Source organism: Papaver somniferum, chromosome 3 (genome assembly GCF_003573695.1).
Source record: "Papaver somniferum cultivar HN1 chromosome 3, ASM357369v1, whole genome shotgun sequence".
Lineage (NCBI taxonomy): Eukaryota > Viridiplantae > Streptophyta > Magnoliopsida > Ranunculales > Papaveraceae > Papaver > Papaver somniferum.
In genome coordinates this window covers 100,788,530-100,793,882 of record NC_039360.1, presented here as the reverse complement: position 1 = coordinate 100,793,882, position 5,353 = coordinate 100,788,530, and positions in this window count along the sequence as shown.

Here is a 5,353-nt window from a genome sequence, read left to right as displayed (position 1 = left end):
GATGATGCCAAGAATCATGCTGCTAAAACGGCTGAAGCCGGGAAAATTCTGGTGGTCAAAAATCCGTTGCCGATGGAGGTATCGCCGCTAGTGGTCAAGGGTTCTTAGCTGAAGAAGATCTTGTCGCTGGTGGCCAAGGGTTCGTAGCTGAAGAAGTCCTTGTCGCTGGTGGGGATATCCCTAGTGGGAAGAAGACCGTTGGTATCACCTCATCCGGAAGTTTCAAGAAGGCGGTGATGCACGATGGGGATGATGCAACCTTCGATTGGTTGATGAAGAAAGGCTTGATCTGTGTTCCTAACCCTGCCCCTACAGTTCCTGGTGAAAAAAGTTCTGACGCCTTTACTCGCCAGAGGATGCAGCTGGCATCCCATGATGATGTTGCGGAGAGCTGAGATAAGGACTTGGGTGCCACCTCAACTAGTGTGTTGGTCGACCCTCCTTCTTCCATAGCTGATATGATGGTCATAGCTGATGGTTATCAGTATGGCTTCCCTCAGCAACGCGTTCTTGAGGTAAATCATCGTGATTCCTTAGTTTTGTATTTGTGATGTTCTTATCTTGATCATCTTCTCCCTGTCTGTTATTAGCTGACGAGGAGTGAGCATTGCAATCACACGCTATACCAGTTCTGTAAGGCGAAGTCCCTCAAGCTGGAGGCAAAGCTTCGTCATAGAGAAGAAGAGTTGACTGCTGCTGAAGGAAGCCTTGCTTCCAAGGACAAGGAGATACATGAACTGAAGGAAAAGCTGAAAGAAAGACAACAACTTGGTGCCACGGAAGCAGAGCTTCGTCAAAAGGTGGCTTCTCTTGAGGATGCTTTGGAGAAGGCCCATACCGAAGCCGCATCGTCAAAAGGTTTGTATCTTCACTTTTTACTCCTTCTTCATCTTTTATGGTTCGTTCTGAATTCGATGACCCTATCTCCAGCGACCGATGACGAAGAAATATCATGGCTTCGTGGCGAGAGGCAACGTCAAGCTTCTCGGATCAAAGAATTGGTGGAGAAAATTAAGGGCGAAGCTGAAAAATGGAATGTCCGGGCCGATGAGCATAATGTCCAGGTGGCTGAGTGGCGAGAGAGGCAGATTCAAATGATTGATATGCAGAATAAGTATAATGCGGATCGTCGCCAGTTCAACGGTGCTCTACTCTGGACTTGTGAGAATCTGCGTGAGGCTCGTGAGGATATTTCTCGTTTAGAGACCAAGGTATGAACTTGGAAGAAGAGTTGCATCAAGCTTGTTCATCCCATGACCCTGAAGTTAAGGATTATATACAACGGCTTGATCGGGAGAGGGATGATGCTAGGGATGAGGCATATGCTCTTAGCAACGCTTTAAGTGCTTCTCGGGCTGATGTTGCTCGTTTAGTCGAATCTGAGAAAGATATTGAAGTAAATTTGTATAAGATGACTAAAGCGATAGAAGAAATGAGTAACAAAGTCAATCTTCTTCGCCATCTAGATTCCATGAAGCAGGTAGAGTTGGATGAGTGTCAGTTTACTCTTACAAATCTTCGATTAGATTATAAGAAAATTTCAGATGAGTATGACTTTCTCGACGAAGCCCGGGACGCTGTAGTTAATGAATATGAGATCTTTTCTGCTAATGTCGAAGGTATATTTTTGTTTGGTCGCGGGTGTCTTTATAAATCTACTTTTCTAACATTGTTTGTGCCTGTCTTTTCAGAGCTCGAGGGACAGCTTAACCTTGCAAATGAGAATCTTAAAGAGGCTCAATATTCCTTAGTGCACCAGGAGGGTCAGGCTAAATACTATGATGGGTTGGCAGGATCCCGGGACGTAGCAGCGAAAGAGGCAGCTAAAGAAGTATCTCGGTTGAAGTCTTCGTTGTCGAAGTCTGAGCTCAGAGCTACCGTTATCGCGCATAAGGCTCATTGTCAGCTGGTCGAAGAGATTAACAAGACCTTATCTAAGGTTGAGCAAGGCCTTCTGAAGGACTATAACATTGTCAAGAAGTACCCTCGTCGTTCTACTCCTGAGACCCTGATTTATATCTCCGATCCTTCTTCGGGAGGAAGTGTCCCCTCGTCTCAGAAAAAGGATCCATCTGATCACGTCGGATCTTCTAAGGAGAAGTAGGTTTGAATACATGTCATAGAGAGTTGATCTTCGTTGATTACTTGGCTCTGGGCCATTTTTAGTATATCTTGCTTTAGCTCTTGTTTAATTCTTGCTTAACTCTCCGAGCTTGTAATCAACTTTTATGGAATGGATCATCGTTTGTTTGGATATGTACAACTCTGATTTATCTGCATGGTTAATTCAATTACCTTTAGATGGTGAGAAAATCTAGTAAATTAGGTAAATAAATAAACTAAGTAATAGAAAGTGTTTGATGGCAATAACGAAGACAAGCACCTTCGTTACTGAATTTGGACCTGTCACCCCGCTGGCTAACCCTTGGCCAGAGGATTACCAAACGGTGGGGGTTGCTGCAGCGTTCCTGGATATGTAATGCGTTATTGAAATATTTACATGCATTCATTCCGCTGAACCGCTGCCTTTTTAATTGGTTGGGTATCTCTTTCTGCTGGAAGCCTTCCCCGTGGTCCTACACTCATAGACGCTGATAGGGGAGTCCCCAGAGATTGTATATGGTTACTTTCCCCAATAGAAATTTTTCCAAAGGCTTGTTTGATTGATCAGGTGAGGTCTGTTATTCCTAGTCTAGAGATAGAAACATGTCAAGCGGGTACGCTGTCTTCTTCTTCTGGTGCTCTTCACACAGATGCAGAACTGCGTTGCTTTTACGGATAGTATGGCTTGAGATATTTCGCATTCCACGGGTGTCTGAGGACTTTTCCTTTCAGGTTACGCAAGTAATAAGATCCATTTCCTGCGATATCATGTATGACAAAAGGTCCTCCCCATGATGGTGCTAACTTGCCCCACTTTTTCTCTCGCTGGTATTGGGGTATAGTTCTCAGCACATATTTTCCTTCTACGAACTTCTATGAAGTTTCTAAGTTTAACCTTCTTATTGTATTCCCTTGCTAATCTTCGTTGGTAATTATCCATCCTCTGTAGCGCCGTCTCCCTTCTTTCTTTCAGATCATCGAGCCTCTCTAGCATCATGTCTGCTGTGAGGTTCTTCTCCCATGCTTCGGTCTTTGTGGTTGGCATGATGATTTCTGTTGGGATGACGGCTTCGTCTCCATAAGTGAGGAGGAACGGTGATTCTCCAGTAGCGGACCTTCGTGTTGTTCGGTATGCCCATAACACGTTGTGTAGTTATTCACACCACCGTCCCTTGTGTTCATCCAGCTGCTTCTTGAGGATAAAAGCGAGGGTCTTATTCGTAGCCTCAGCCTGGCCATTACTCTGGGGATATATGGGGGTTGATTTGTTCTTTCTGATCTTGAAAGTATCAAAGAGCATGTCTATGTTATTCCCTTGTAATTGCTTGCCATTGTCGGAGACAATTTCCGCGGGGATGCCAAATCTGCAAATGATGTTTTGGAAGATGAATGTAAATACATCCACGTCTCGGATTCTAGCTAGGGCTTTAGCCTCTACACACTTGCTGAAATAGTCAGTGGCTACGATCAAGAATCGTCTTTTCCCTGACACTTCGATCAGGGGTCCGACGATATCTATGCACCACTTTGAGAAGGGCCAAGGACTATCTACAGAATTCAGCTTCGTTGCGGGAGCATCTCCTGGACATCCTAGCAGCATCTCGTATCATCTGTGGCCAATAGTATCCCTGCATTTTTGCTTTTATCCTCCAGTGATCTCATTCCGCTATAGTTACCTGCGTCCCCATAATGGATATCCTTCAAAATACGATGTTCTTCCTCTCTTGATAGGCATCGTAGTAGTGGTCCGAGGAAGGATTTCTTGTACAGGATTCCATCACGAAGATCGTATATCCCCTCCTTTGATTGTATCTTTCTGGCTTGCTTCAAGTATGTAGGCAGCGAACCTTCTTCAAGATAGAGGTGAACCTTGGTTCTCCAGTCTTCCTCGTTGCTGAAGTCCTCATCTTCGTTTGCCCTTGTCATTATGACATCTTCGTGTAAGTCGTCGGCAATATCCTCTCCTGCATCGTCGTCAGCGATATCCTCCCCTACATCGTCTTCACGATTTGTAGTGAAGGATTCATGTGGAGTAATCGAAGGCTCGTATACTCTCGTTATCTTGATTGCCTTGACGCTTTCATCTTTCAACATGGATGATATGTATGCTAAAGCATCGGCATGCCTGAGGTCTTTTCTACATAAGTGCCGGAACTTGATGCTAGGTATTTGGGACGCGAGAGTCTGGACCAGGGCCATGTACACTGAAAGGGTCTCGTCGTAGACATTGTATTCTAGTCCTATTTGTCGTATGACTAGTTGTGAATCGCTTGTCAGGCGTACATCGGTTATTCCCATTTCTATTACTAAATGAAGAGCATGTACCACAGCTTCGTATTCTATGATGTTGTTGGTATGCCCCTTGAACTCCAACCTCAGCGCGTGTACGATCCTTTCTCCAATGGGGGTGGTGATTAGATGCATATGCCGCACCTTCCCTATTCCTTGATCCGTCAACGAAGACCTCCCATCGTCTTTGGCTTGTGGGTTCGAGAACATCGACTGGATCTTTCCCGTCCTCTGCTTCTGGTATGCCCCTTACTTCCTCATCATTTTCTAGGGATAAATCTGCTAGAAAATCCGCCAGGACTTGCGATTTTTGGGAATGTTGGATCTCATGGATGATGTTGAACTGATCGAGATGAGTATTCGATTATGCTATCCTTCCTACTTTCCCAGCACTCTTGAGAACAAGCTCCAACGGTGCTTTGCACAGAACACGAATGTAGTGAGTCAAAAAATAGGTTCTTAGCTTTTGGGTTGCCCATACTAGTGCCAAGATGATCTGCTCGATCTTCGTATAATTTCTTTCTGTCGTGTTGAGAGTCTTGCTGACGTAATAAATGGGCTGCTCTATCTTCGTGTTCGTCTTGACCAATACTGCGCTGACTGCGTCCTCCGTTGCTGCTATGTAGAGAGTCAATACCTCATCGGGATCGGGCTTTTGTAGGATCGGGATCGTGGCTAGATATTCTTTGATCTTCTGGAAAAACTTCTTCGCATTCTGCGGTCCATTCAAACTTGCTCCATTTTTTGAGGATGTTGAAGAAATGTTTGCATTTTTCCGATAATCTGGCGTTGAATCTACCTAAAGCCGTTAGGGATCCGTTGAGTTTTTGGACTTCTTTCATATTCTTGGGGGATGGCATTTCTACGATGGACTGGATCTTGGTGGGATCTACTTCGATGCCCCTCTTCGTTACTAGGTATCCGAGGAACTTCCCTGAGGTGACGTCGAATGTGCATTTTT